The 14,589-nt window shown below is 39.8% G+C and overlaps 1 long non-coding RNA gene across 1 annotated transcript; it reads left to right on the top strand.

Annotated features, from left to right (window-relative positions):
* The first annotated feature begins 4,299 nt into the window (after nucleotides 1-4,299).
* Nucleotides 4,300-13,379, top strand: LOC135212317 (uncharacterized). Its single transcript, XR_010313862.1, has 3 exons — nucleotides 4,300-4,415; nucleotides 12,586-12,823; nucleotides 13,151-13,379. It is a non-coding gene; the product is annotated as an uncharacterized LOC135212317 (long non-coding RNA).
* The last annotated feature ends 1,210 nt before the right edge of the window (nucleotides 13,380-14,589 follow it).

The following is a 14,589-nucleotide window of genomic DNA, read 5'->3' as shown; positions in this document are numbered from 1 at the left end:
TGAGGCGCGTTCCTTTTCTTTAGCCTAGAAGTTATGGAACTAACTTTGATAGGTTAGGTCAGGTGGTGGTTTTAGCTTCGGTGCCCTCAGAAGTATGGTCATATGGTCTAGTCACATTGTGGTCACGCCCCCGTTGACAGATCATCTAGAGCGCACCAGCATTACAGGTCTCTACCCTCGCTGGCAACTCTAGTAACGCAGAAGCAGACTTTGGTGACAGTAATCACGAAGTCGGCTATGCTAACAGGTCAGGAACCAAGATGTATATCATCTACTTAATTTTAGTTTCCCCAAAATCCTATTCTGTCTCTTCCCACCATCCGAAGGTGGGATCAGCTATATATATATATCTGTCAGGTAAGTTTTCATGAACAAAATGTTATTGTTATAATACAATTAAGTTTGTTCATACTTACCTGGCAGATATATATATTAAGTGCCCACCTCCCCCTCAGGAGACAGTGGCACTGATAAAATATGAATAGAAAATGGGAATAGTTCCTGATATCCGCCTCCCAGCGGCGGGAATGGGTACTACCACCTGGCCGCCCACTGCGTGTGCCGCGAATTTTTAATTCTGTCGGACTTCAGAAAATACAGCTATATATATATCTGCCAGGTAAGTATGAACAAACTAATTGTATTATAACAATAACATATTACAGAAGTCCCATATTTAGATGAGATAATGATGAAAGAGAGGTGGAGATGGCTTGGATATGTAAAGGTGTGACAAAAGTGGAATTTCACAAAGGCCTAGCCTATAGCATTATGTGGCATTTGTAGTGGTGATGAGTTGCCATAGTACAAGGATGCGAAAGGTTGTAAAGCATTGCTTATGATGAAACATTGATAGTCATGAATGAAGTATGCCACGAGCATGAGCAGAAAAAAATGTTGCAAAAAGCTGCTGTGTACAGAAAAGGGAAAGTTCAATCTCAAATCAGTTGTGAGTGTCCAAAAAAAGAGAATGGAGATTCCTATCTACATGGAACCAGAGGTTCAAGGTTGCACACATAACCTACCTACTGCCTACCAGGCAGCAGATGATCTCATTTTTTATTGTGAATGTAGTATTTAGGGTTCAAAAAGCCTCATGAATGATAATGATATAGATAACAGGTTTTTACCCTCAAGAAATTGTTTCTACCATAGGTCTTATGTATTTTAAGTTAATTTGTAATTTTTTAATTCTCATAGAGCAGCCATTCTGATTACTTGTCTACGGTAAATTGCTCTCATTTGTGATTAATGGAAACTATGTCAAATTTCATCAGTGACTCTTAATTGTTTCAGCTTCATTGCACAATGATTTTCTTTCAGATAATTGTCGACTACCGAAAATTATTAAAAAGTATGTAACTAAAGTGTGTCGTTCAAAGACATCCCTAATAGATGAAGAAGATGAACATTTTGACATTGGTTGGAAGCCATTAGCTAAGGGTGTTCGAGCTAGAGAAGAATACACATTTAAAGGATCTTTAGAATTGGATGGCATGCCCTTCTGGGGGAAGATTGATGTCTACAGTGGTGCTGGGTGAGTCTGAATCTTGAATTATGTACACCAGTAATGTTTCTAAATCTAAATGCTTCCTCTCTACACGTTTAACTCTCAAGTACAGAATTTTCATAACAATTGTACCACTCTTTAACTCAGGTGCTAATTTGCATCTTAAAGAGAAAAATGAATAATGTAAATTAAGTTTTCTGTAGAAATAATTTCCTCAAGAGATGGGGTTAAGATGTTAACTTCTATTATATATTAAAGACAACGATATTCTTTTTTGAAATCCTTTGTCCCTTGAGATACAAAAAATACCCATTACTAATAATGCACAAAATATTTAGGAGCATCAATTACTTTCTAATTGACTATTGAGAACAGTCAACTTTGATTAAAGGCCTTCTAAGGCATACCAGCGCACTTTTCTGAGATGGATCTCATGGTTGCCACCTTTGTAAATCTGGCAAACCAGCGTCAAACGCCTCCTCACACCTAGATGATCCGATATCGCTGCTTTGTTTTAAGGCCAGATTGCTTCATTGCATTCATACCTCTGCTATTTTATCTGTTGACTCAATACACATCCGGCCCGTATAAGGTTACAAAGGGCAATAAAGTGATATGTGGTAGGCAAAAGTTGGAGAGCTGACCAAAAAATATATACAGGCTCTTATTAAACCTCCAAACACGTGACTGAGAGCTCTCCCCATGTCGAGTGTCTAACCTCCACCCCTTTCTCTACATGCTGTTAGTGGCCTTATGCATTGACGAAATTTCTTCCTAACTTTCACTTTCCTCGAAAATTCGACAAGATATTAGGCCGCTGACGCTAAGCAGCCTAACATCTTGTCGAGTACTGTAAAACCTTATTTCCTTAGGGTATAGAGAACTGAACCTGTCAAATGCACTTATGTGCTTTGGTTTTAGAGGGGCTGTGACAATTATACTACTCTTAGCATTGACAAGGATCCCAAACTTATCGGTTTCTGTCTTTCTACGCTTTCCTTCCTCAGTATTTTCTGTCACTTGAGACTAGCCTCTCTGAAGACAAGTACTAAAGCATAAGATTGTGAACTCAAGAGTCTAGTGGTTGGGTTGGTCCTTCATATGATTCATTCCTATGGTTTGGACTCTCATTTCACATACCCCCAAACGCAGAGAGCAAGACCATAGTTTCTTCTGATAGGGAAGATAGAACAAAATTAGTGAAATAGAGTAATGGGGCAACTGTATTTGAAAATCAAAACAAATTCCAAAGCAAAATATTGCGAGCAAGTTTCTGTAGCAGTTAGAAAGACCCATACTAGCCTTGTAGACCAAGAATGTAAGGAAGTGCAAAGAAATGTTGGAAAATGTTAAACATGGTAAGAGATTGAACAGTAGATCTCCTAGCAAGTGTTGTTATTCTTCTTTCCCACCATTATCCATACATTAATACATTAAGGGGTCAGTTGCCTGATGCGCTTTCTCCACTGCCTTCTATCAAAAGCATCATCCTCCCCCCAAAACCTCTTCTCTCCATATCTTCCTTCACTTTATCTCGCCATCTAATTCCCTGTCACCCTCATGATCTTCTTCCTGTAACAGGTTCTTCCCAAGCCATCTTCACTCCCTCCTCGTCATTCATCCTCAACACATGCCATACCATCTCAATTGTGGCTCTCTTATCACATCTGTAATCTTTACTAAGCCTGCCCTTATTCTTTTTTCATCATTTTCTAATCTCTCAAGCAGCTATATTCCCATAATCCACCTCAGCATTCCCATCTCTGTTCTCTCAAGCTTTACTTCATCTTTTCTTCTTAGAGCCCATGTTTCGTTCCATACATTAACACTGGTCTTATCACTGTGTGATAGATCTTGACTTTTAGCTTGATTGGCATTTTCTTATCACATACTACTTCAGTTACCTCACTCCGCTTCCCCCATGCAGCTTTTATCCTACTGTCAAGTTCAGCCTCACATCCTCCCTCAAGTCTTAAAGTAGATCCTAAGTATTTAAACTTTAATGCCTGTTTTATAATCGAGCCTCTTCTTTCTTGTATTACTATTCTGTCTCTATCTTCCCTACTGCTCAGCAAAACCTCTGTTTTATTCACATTCACCTTTAAGCCACTCCTCTCTAAAGACTCCTGCCACTCTCCAACCCTTCTCTATAGGTCCTCCTCATTTTCAGCAGCAATCACCAGATCATCAGCATACAACTCCCACAGCTCTCCATTCCTGATCTCTTCACTAACACATCCGTGACCAGCACAAACAAAATTGGGCTTAATGCTGACCCCTGGTGTAATCCAACACTAACTTCAAAGTTTTCTGTTTCCCCAACTGCTATTACTTTTGTGCTTGCTCTTTTATATTTCATCTCGACCAGCCTAACCAACTTTTCTGGGACTTTCCTTTTCCTGACACCAAAACATCACTTCTCTCGAGATTCTATTATTTCCTAGCTAGTGTTGCCTTGGCCTGAATCAACAATTATGTAAATCCTAATATGGCACTGAATTTGCCCACTGTTCATATTCAGTGTTACTGTTTAGACAATTAGTTCCTAATTGCGAAAGTCCTTATTTAAAATATAATAAACTTGTGCTTTTCTTAATCAAAGGAAAAATCTCAGTGGTAAATAAAATCAATTGAAAAATCTCTGTGATAAATATAATATTTAGTAACTGTATTTACAGCATGCTGGTATTACATGTATATGAACCTCTTTATTATTCTCACAATGCAGATACCAGGTGAAACTCGTAGGAGTGCAGGATGCTATTCTACAAAAATTAAATGAAACTTGAAGCAAACAACTGGATTGATGAACGAACAAGAGCTGTGTTTGTTGAATTCGCCATCTATAATGCCCAAGTTAATCTGTTTGCAGCACTTAGAATTTGTATTGAACAAGGTCCAGAAGGTATGAAATAAGGTTTCTCTGGCTTTAGTCCATCAGAATTTATATACTTGGTTATTGCTGCTTTTATTAAAATGTATAATGAGGGCAGATTTATTGGTGAATAAAGTTTTCCATTTAAAGTTTAGTGTTGCCTAATGAATAGTTAATTTCAGAACAAAACTTATGTCAGTAGTACACTCACCATAAGTTTTAAAATTTAAGTCATTAATACGGTACCACTGTATGAAACAGAACAGCTTTTCATTGTAAAGGCATTAAATGTGATACAAATGTCCTCACAAGTTTCAGAAAATATTAACTATTAATTTTTCTATTTTTATATGACTAAGGTTGAAAGACTTTTAACCCTTAACGGATGGGCTTTATCATACGAGTATCTATAACTGGTTTCGAGTAATGGACGGGCTAACTCATATGAGTATTAATATCATGCGCCATACGATTTGGATGAATTTAGCGGGAAAGATGTTCACATCATTTCAGTGATTCATAAATGACTACATAAAAGCAACGTAGTAGCTCAGCACAGGACAGAGGCCGATCAGTATGCCTTTAAGACTTGATGGGAGAATGTATTGCCCCTCTCTGTCCCATGATGTTTTTTTTATATTTATTTGCTTATATACCCAGGAATTGCTGGTTTTAGTACTTATCTTTTATGATAGTATGTCAGTTATAACTAATTTTGCAAAGAAAACTGCTAAGAAATAGAAAAAACATGCATATTTCACAAAAGTTACTGCTTCTCCCCATCTCAGTAACTCTTGTAAATATTTTACAATAAATATAGTACTCATGATTGTTTACCGATTCCACTTCTTAACTGTTATGATATTGTGTGAGCTGCAATTGAAGTTTTATAAAATTAGATTATTAGAAAAAAATATAAAACAGGTTTTGACGTAGGAAAAACCTATTTTTGGTAGTCGCTGTTAAGTCCTTAAAGGAGTTACCCCTCCCTGGTGTGTGCAGCGCCCCAAGGTGACCAGACCAATATCAAAGAAATATCTTTCAGCCTGGTCTTTTAGCCGGGTATTATGCCATAAGGATAAAACACTATGACAAGTGATAGAATATAATGGACTCAAACGACAAGAGGGCATTTTTTCTCGTCTTCAGCGAAAGCTGTACCCAGTTTTCCCACGTCTAAACCTGTAGAAGTGACTATTGCGCATGCGCATCAGCCATCTTGTTTCATGTTCGGGCCGGCAAAAGATAACAAATCATTACTCTGTTGGTCAACACAGGGTGTACCTTACCCAATTCCCATGGTTTTTCGTCAAGGAAGTGGGGGGTTTGAGGACTCAACAGTGATTACCAAAAATAGGTTTTTCCTACGTCAAAACCTGTTTTTTTTTATAGTGTATTCGCTGTTTTGTCCTCAAAGGAGCATTACAAAGAAATTGATTGGTGACGAAAAACTTAAGCTCACAAATTTTCATCCCAAATATCTCAAAGTTTTAAGATTAAAACATTTCAGGTCCAATGTCAAGCCACTAGTTTCAGTTAATTAGATAACAAAAAACACATAGGATATACTTTTAGCATAAAGTTCTATGGTGACTTACCTAAGTATACTGTATGGTTGCGACCTTTACGCACCTTCACCAGCGATAGTCAACATACCCACCCATTAGGGAGACCCCTGGTTTTCTGTCGTGGTGCCTATGGGGTCAGGAAACCATACCACTTTCTGATACACAGTGCATTCGAATTTGTTCTAGCTCATGGCAGTAGTGTTTTAAGAATACTAACTCTGATGACCACCCAGTACATTCAGAAACTTCTTCAAATGATACATTTCTGAAAAAGGCCAATGATGTACTTACTTTCCTAATATCATGTGATCTAGGAAAGGAATGTGGGTTAGCCTTTTTAATGAGGGACACTAAAATTATTCTGAGCCTTTGTAGTGAGTGTGGTTTGTTCGTGCTAGGATGTAGGAAAATTGGACCTTCTGAAACATTTTCCGTGCTTGAACTGGGCATAATGTTTTGTCTGCTAAACCGAGTTGTCTTATAAGAATAGGAGATTTCCTCTTTAAAGGATTCTCATTCTTGGTCAGGAATGATAGGCCCAGGGGATAACAATAACTGGTTATCAGCAGTTTGTGAGATATATCGTCCCCCGTCTAAGAGAGCCCAATTCACTGATACGTGCTCCTGATGCTAATACTACAGGAAGATTGCTTTTGAAGCATGCTTGCGGTGGTTACATTACGTCCGTTGAATTGAGGAGTACACAAATGTTTGAGTACCATATTCAGGGACCAAGTAATTGGAAGTCTTTCAGGAGCGGGTCTCTGTAAAGAAAAAGACCAAGAAGGGAAAGTAACAACTTCTATGTTGGAATCAATCCCAAATCCATAAAGCAAGGGTTCTGTTAATGCAGCCTTGTATGCTATAATTGTTGTAACTGCAAGATGCTTGTCTTCAAAGAGGTGTATAAGAAAATTCATTAGTATTTCTACAGAAATCTCGATTGGGCCCTCACTCTGGATATAATCTAACCATATTCTCCATACGAACTGCTATTGCCGGATAGATGATGTCCGTAGTTTTTGCTCTAGGTACCTAGCAATATTGAGTGAGTAGTTTTCATGGTAGATTATATTTAAAAAATCCACAGGTGAAGGTCTCGCCTTAGAAAGGAGGGTGCGTAAATGACTTTCCCAGCTACTTTCTGGGATAGAACAGTGGATGGTAATGGAACTGACCTCTTCGTCCGCTGCTGAAGTAGTAGGAACCAATGTGTGTTTGGCCAATTTGGGGCTATTAGGTAAGCTGTTCCTTTGAAGGTTAGGAGCTTGTTCAAAACCTTCGAAATCTGGGACAATGGAGGAAAAAGATAATTCGTCTTCCAGTTGTTCCAGTCCTGTAGGAAGGCATCTCTCGTTATTGCTTGATTGTCCACATTTGGGACGACATAAACTGAGGCTGTCGTGTTCCTTGACAAAGAGTCTGCTATTACATTGAGCGACCCTGCAAAGTGAGTTGCAGACAAATGCCACTTCTTTACCTGTGACATCCGAAGAATGGCTAACATTACCATATTGAGAGGAGGTGAGCGTGATCTCAATTTTTTTATGCAAGACATTGCAGTCGTATTGTTTAGGACCAGCAGAATATGTCTCTGTTTTTTGGAGGTTTGAATTTCTTTAGAGACAAAAAGACAGCCATCAGCTCTAGGAAATTGATATGACAATTCCTTAGAGTAGCTGACCACCTCCCGGCCACCTGACGATCCTCCCAATGTCCTCCCCAACCTGTCAATGAGGCATCTGTGTGTATTGTTACTTTTACAGATGGAGGAGTCAGGGTGACCTGTTTTGCCAGAGATTCCTTCCGTGTCCATGGCCGAAGTATCTCCCGGAAGTTTTTTATGTATTTTGTGAGATTTGTCTCGCATCCTTTTTCTTGCATAGGACATCCAAAATTTGTTCAAGTTTTTCAGTTGCAACCTGAGTATTGGATCTGTTATAGATGCAAATACTGTAGCAGACCCCTCATGCGCTCTAATTGCCATTCAGTAATCTTTTGAGGTTTTTCCTTATTCTGTTCTGAGTTTTAAGGGAAAGATACAAAAGGCAATGAACCGTGTCCCAACACATTCCCAGCCACTGAAAATGTCTGCTGGGTGTGGTACGGGATTTTTTCCAATTTATAATAAAGCCTTTTGACTGGAGTCTGTTGACTACTGTTCCTACGTTTTTCAGGCACTTTTCTTGTGGCTCCCAAGACTAACCAGTCGTCTAAATAAGCTATCACATGTATTCCTCTTTCCTGAGTTCCCAAACAACTACCGTTACCAATTTTGTAAAGATTCTCGGGGCAATGTTTAGCCCGAAAGGCATGACCTTGAATCTGTATGTACTTTTTCCTCTCTGGAACCCTAGGAAAGGCTGGAAGGGAATGGCAATAGGGACGTGCCAATATGAGTCTTTCAGATCTATAGAAACTTTCCAGGTCCCTTTCGGATTTGGAATGACAGAACGTACTTGGGCAATGGTAGTCATTCGAGACTTTTGGCAAACAATGTGTTTGTTCAGTGTTGACAGGTCAGAATCACCCTTCGTTCTGAAGAATCCTTTTTGGGAACACTGAAGAGACGTGCCTGTGATGAATGTAAGAATGTTTCTCTCTGTCCCCTTTTAAGAGGGCCTTCTGCACGTAATCTTTCATAAAGGGGTCCGGTTTTTAAAAGAACCCTTTCAAAGGTGGAGGGGGATGAGACCATTTCCACCCCAGTCCATTGAGAATAATACTGTGACCCCAAAGAGAAGACTTCCATTCCGTTTCAAACATCTGATGTCGACCCCTAACCAAACAATCCCTATTGGGATCCCCCCTTCCTCTACCTTTTCCCTTCATGGGCATTCCAGGTGATGCTTTTCCTTTTCCTCTATAAGCTGGTTTTTAGACCTGTGAAAGGATACGCTTTTTGCTGTGCAGTTTTTTGTCCCTTTTGAGGGTGCTGTCCCTTCTGACTACCTACCTGTGTATGAGGAGAGCTATTAGAAGTAATGGAGGCCTATATGTTTTTTGATTAAAGCATGCCTTTTTCAGATTTGGCAAGGGGAAGGTTCTGGTTTTTTGTTTCCTGAAATCTTTTCCCAGTAGAGCATACACTGTGCAATATCAAGGGGGAGCTTTTACCTATCAAAGGTAAATTGTAGCGTTGCCCATTCTTTGGTGGAGTTTTCTGAAACCGGGATAATCGAAGCAGATGGTTTTAGTTCTGCCAATGGTTCACGCTTTCTGGTTACTACATAATTTTGAAAATGTGTTTTCACATGATTTATGACTTTAAATGTGAAGGGGCAGAAGGTTGGTGTACATGGTGAGCCACCCGAGTCTTGTTCATAATGGCACTATAAATTCCTGTCCCATTTATCTGGTGAAGAGTTTCATCTACAGCTCTTAATGCCAAATTTCCAGCTAGGAGAACAGCTTCCTTTTGAGGCTTCTTCACGTCTGGCACAGGTGGTATCAGGCGCCATTCAGTGTTAGGAAAGGCTGACCTGTCCCTAAATTCAACATGTACTACTTCTATCATTGAGGCATCTCGCCAAGGGTTATCAACATCAGAGTAGGATTTTAGAGTCTGCTAGATTTTGGTCCTAAGACTCATAACTGGAACTGGCTATTTTGTTGGTTCCAGTTGGGTTTGCACTCTTAACTCTTGTTTGGGCAGATTTGGTTTCAATTCTCCCCATTCTATTGCAAGATGCAGGACGTTTACATTTTGGTGTATCATTCAGTATGTCCATTATCTGTTGCCTTTCAACAGTAAAAGCATCTTTGATGTCATTCATTATTTCCTTTACGGAAGTGATCTAATACCGCAAACTGCATATCCCTTTTGGGGGAGCTTGTGAAACCTGATTGTATTTCTACAGCTGAGCTGCAGCTGTCTGTTCCCTAGGGGGCAGAAGTCCTGGGTGAGTTGCTATAACCCTCTGAATTTGCTGATATTTCCATTGGGTTCAGGTGGATCCTTATATCCCTTTTGGAGGAAGGATCCTGATCAGTTTCTGAAAGCTGCATGGGAGATTGACTTTCTTCTACAATGTTTTTCCCATGGCTGATTGACATCTGTGTCCCTGGTCCTTCTGGGTTCAGCAAGGTTATTTCGGTATCAATGTCTACCTCAAGGTCTTTGAACACTTCATCTGTAGGTGAGGATTCCTCTAATTCCTCCTCAGGATGTACCTGGGGGGTAGCGGTGACTGATGTTATTGGGTTTTGGCCTGAATATGGAATGTCAGAGAAGGGTTTAAATATATGCTTCCAGAGTCTTGCTGGATAGATATAATCTTCCCCTTCCTCACCTTGGCTAAACCCTAGGACCCATCGAGACTATCTAAATCGAGCAGTTTCATCTTTAAAGCTTGCTGCCAAGAGCATGCTACAATTCTTGCACATATCAGGAACAAATTTGCCCTGATCGTTATAGGGACTATGCCTATGGCAGGTGGTATGGGCAGTGCCCACTGGCAAAAATTGCACCGAGCAACCAGCTACGGCACATTTTAATTGAGGGTCATTTCTCAGGATGGCTCTGTAGTGAAAAAAACGATGTTGTTGTTAGAAAAATTTTATTTTAGTATAAATTATTTTTAATACTTGAAAACTGTAAATATTAATGAGTAGTAGATATTTAAGTCAGTTTGGCTACAAAATTACAATTTGTCGAAAATTTTATTTTCCTAACTATACAAACCTAGGTCCTTTTAACAATAGGAATGTAATCAGCAGCAGCTGGAACTGGTCGTAAGCTTTGAACAAGGAGGTTCGATAGTTAATTGCTTGTCCGGTAGTCAGGTGTCCCGGCCGACTGGAAGGTGAAGCTTCACTTTGCTTTAGGCCCAGGAAACAGAGTGAGGGGTGGCATGGGGTGGGACTATGTGTAAAGGACCTCAGGTTTGTATAGTTAGGAAAAATACAATTTTCGACAAATTGTGATTTGTTCCGATACGTAATACAAACCACCGGTCCTTTAACACCGCAGGATCAATGGTCAGACCTCTGGACCAAATTCATAAGAGGGAGGCAAGCGTGGCTCTTATGAATAGCAAGCAAGAACTAGTTCCTACTTCAAGAGCCAAATATAAGGTCATGGGTTTGTCTCTTTTTGGCATCAACTCCCCCCCTTGTTAGGGGAGAGGTGGATAATCGCTCCTATCCCTACTGAAAGGGATAGGACGGAGCTCAGTCGCGTAGCTTACCAGCATCTGCCTCCTGTCCAGCGTAGTGACGACCACAGCCCTCTGCCCACAGGTAGAGGAGAGAAAAGAGGAGGAAGAGAAGCCAGTCACACACTCTTTCGCTCGTCCATTCATGCAGTCACACAAGGATGCGATGCTGTTCTGTCCGCTCAGGAGCTGGGTAAGCTACACAACTTGTTGAGCAGCCACCACGGGTCCCAAGGAGAAGGTGTCCAAGGACCTGTGGGCAATATCCCAAAGATAAAAAGATGTGACGGTGGTCTGGCTAGCCCAAACTCCTGCCTCCAGCACCTGTGCCACGGAGAAGTTCTTGCGGAACGCAAGGGTTGGACCAATACCTCTGACTTCGTGGCTCTCGGACGAAGGGTAGGGTGTGTCGTCACTCCTATCCGCAGTGTACGCCTTCCTGATCACCTCACGAAGCCAGAAAGAAAGAGTGTTCTTGGACACCTCCTTCTTGGTAACCATGGTGCTAACGAAGAGGCATCGACACTCAGGCCTGAGGTGCCAAGTTCTCTTCAGATAGCGCTGTAGCGTCCTCACAGGACAAAGCAGCATCTCATCCGCATCATCGTCAATGAAGTCCTTCAGGGAGGGGATCGTTTAACAGCTCTCCTAGGGCTGGCCCGAAGGATTAGATATTTTTATGTGGCTAGGAACCAATTGGTCACCTAGCAACGGGACCTACAGCTCATTGTGGGATCCGAACCACATTATATCGAGAAATGAATTTCTATCACCAGAAATAAATTCCTCTGATTCCGCGTTGGCCGAGTCGGTAATCGAACTTCGGACCACCGGTGTGATGACCAGAAGAGTAATGGTTTGTTGTCTTTTGCCGGCCTGAACATAAAATAAGATGGCCGATGCGGGTGCACAAATAGTCACTTCTATGGGTTTAGACGTAGCCAGTTTTCACTGAAGATGATAAAAAATGCCTTCTTGTCTTTTGAGTCCATTATACTCTATCACTTGTCATAATGTTTATCATTATGGCATAATACCCGGCTAAAAGACCAGGCTGAAAGCTATTTCTTTGATATTGGTCTGGTCACCTTGGGCCGCTGGCGCACACCATGGAGGGGTAACTCCTTTGAGGACGAAACAGCAGCTGCGCTATAAAAAATCTTGGTAAAATTTATGAGTGTCTATAGAGGCCCTGCACAGGGTTGTAAATACTGCTCACTTTCAACTTCCCATGGAAGGCACAGAAATTTTTATAATTTTTTTTCTTACACCATGTGCATTTACATAGTATGTGTTTTTTTTTAAATTGACCAACTTTAAAGTTTGCCTGGTGTGGGGATGTGGTTAATATATATTTAGCCTATCTTTTAAGGGTTAATATGGTCAAAACTGTCCTAATTTGATATATGCAGAATAGAATAAGATTTTTATTTACACACTAAGGACCCTTATTTATATAGTACTGATTTCCCCTAGGTGCCCTTCACCCGTATGTTAGAATCAATCCTATAAAATTACTACGATACCACGAAGGTTTTGGTCTCTTTGTGATGATTTGTGAAGGCCTTTTTATTGCTTTCATCGTGTACTACACTTATCGAGAGCTTAAAGAAATGTGTAAAGCCAAAATTAAATACTGGAAGGATTCATGGAATTACCTGGAGGTCATTGTCATTTTCCTTGGGTGGGCTGCTGCTGTTTTCTATGGTATAAGGTAGGTAAAGGTTCTGTTAGTATCCTATTATGTATTATTACAGGTGGCATTCACAGTGTATTAATGTAGAATGTTATTTAGTCTTTACATTTTTATTTACTTTTAGTATGAAAATATCTAGGTACATTAATACAGAATTTCAGATATTGTAGACATGCATATTAAGTAGCAATTCATTGCTATTTCAACTTTAGAAGGGTGATATTGATGATTTATAATTACCTATGCTCTATTTTTAAAGAATTTCATATATACAGTATAATATTTGTGAAATTTAAAAAAAAATATTGCAAGAAAATCATAATAATTAAAACTAAATATTTGCAGGACTGCACTTGGTTTATACCTCATGAATAAATTCAAGACTAACAAGACTGGATATATCAAGTTGGATTATGCTGCCTATATTGATGAGGTCTTTTTGTACCTTGTTAGCTTCCTTGTGTTCTTTGCTACATTGAAATTCATCAAACTGCTTCGATTCAACAAGCGAATAGGGATGCTTGCCTCTACATTAAGGCAGTGTGCTGCAGACCTATCTGGATTTATGATAGCCTTTCTCTTAGTAAGTTCATGTTTATTATATGATGATGATATCACACTTTTTTAGTGTGAAAATTTATTTTCTATTTTGGAGGAGTTAGCTGTGTAACTCCAAAATTGTCTTATGTTGAACTTTAGTAAGTAAGTACAGTAGCACTCAAAATCATCCAACAATAAAAATGAGTAAGTACATGCTATAATATTCAGTATTTTTGGTAGCTTATCATAATTCAGAACACAATGAATTTACTCAAGACAACATTGGGTAGGTTATACAATAACATTCTTTGCCAAATACCTGAGAAATTTACATGGATTGTCTTCTTTGTAATTTTGTCTGAACAGGATATCAATGAGATTGAGTAATCTGCCAGTATAGAGTTATCTTTGTGGGTACAGGCAGCCCTCGGTTAACAGCGGGGGGTTCCGTTCCCAGCTGATGCTGCTTACTGAAAATCAGCGATAACAGCACTAAAAACCTGCTTAACGGCGCCACTAACTGACTATCGACATTGTTAACCAGAGATTGGCGCTGCTAACCGGATATCGGCGTTGCTAACTAGAGATCAGCACCAAAAATCCAGTTAACAGCGTCGCTAGACAAGTGCCGTAAAACCAGATAGCCATTAACTGATACCACAGTTAATCGAGGGCTGCCTGTAATTGTTTGTTAAAAGCGTTTCTTTGCCAAAGCTAAAATAACGGCCACTTGAAAAACTATGATAACAGATATCACACAATGCTTTCTTGATACTTAAAATGAAAAGCTTTCTGTTCAAAGGCACTTGTTGAATCATTGTTAGATCTCAATCAACTTGGTTATATAAGATTCCTACTTATGCTTTGTAAAGTCAAAAGGATTTTTTTCTTTTTATATCACTGTTGGTAACCTAGAGCAACTTCAGACTTAACTGGTATACTGAAAAAGAGTTCAGCCAGGATGTTACCCCCTCTGTTTCACTAATCCTGCTTTCATCATTCAATTTTAACAGCCGAGGTAGGTTTAGGGCAAATTGTATCTTTGTAGAATTTCTTTCCTACAGTGCCTTCCAAACAGCAGGTGATGCAGTCCTGCTGTTTGCTGAAGGCACAGCAGAACTGAGATCTGCATTTTTTAAATATTGTTAGTTTTTCCCTAAAATGTCTACAAATTGAGCCTGGTCTGTGTGATACCTGGAGTTGTCATGACTGCCAAGAGAGTAGTTGTCAGTGGAATAACCCTG

This window comes from Macrobrachium nipponense, chromosome 40, assembly GCF_015104395.2.
Source record: "Macrobrachium nipponense isolate FS-2020 chromosome 40, ASM1510439v2, whole genome shotgun sequence".
Lineage (NCBI taxonomy): Eukaryota > Metazoa > Arthropoda > Malacostraca > Decapoda > Palaemonidae > Macrobrachium > Macrobrachium nipponense.
This window is presented reverse-complemented; position numbering and strand designations above follow the sequence as displayed.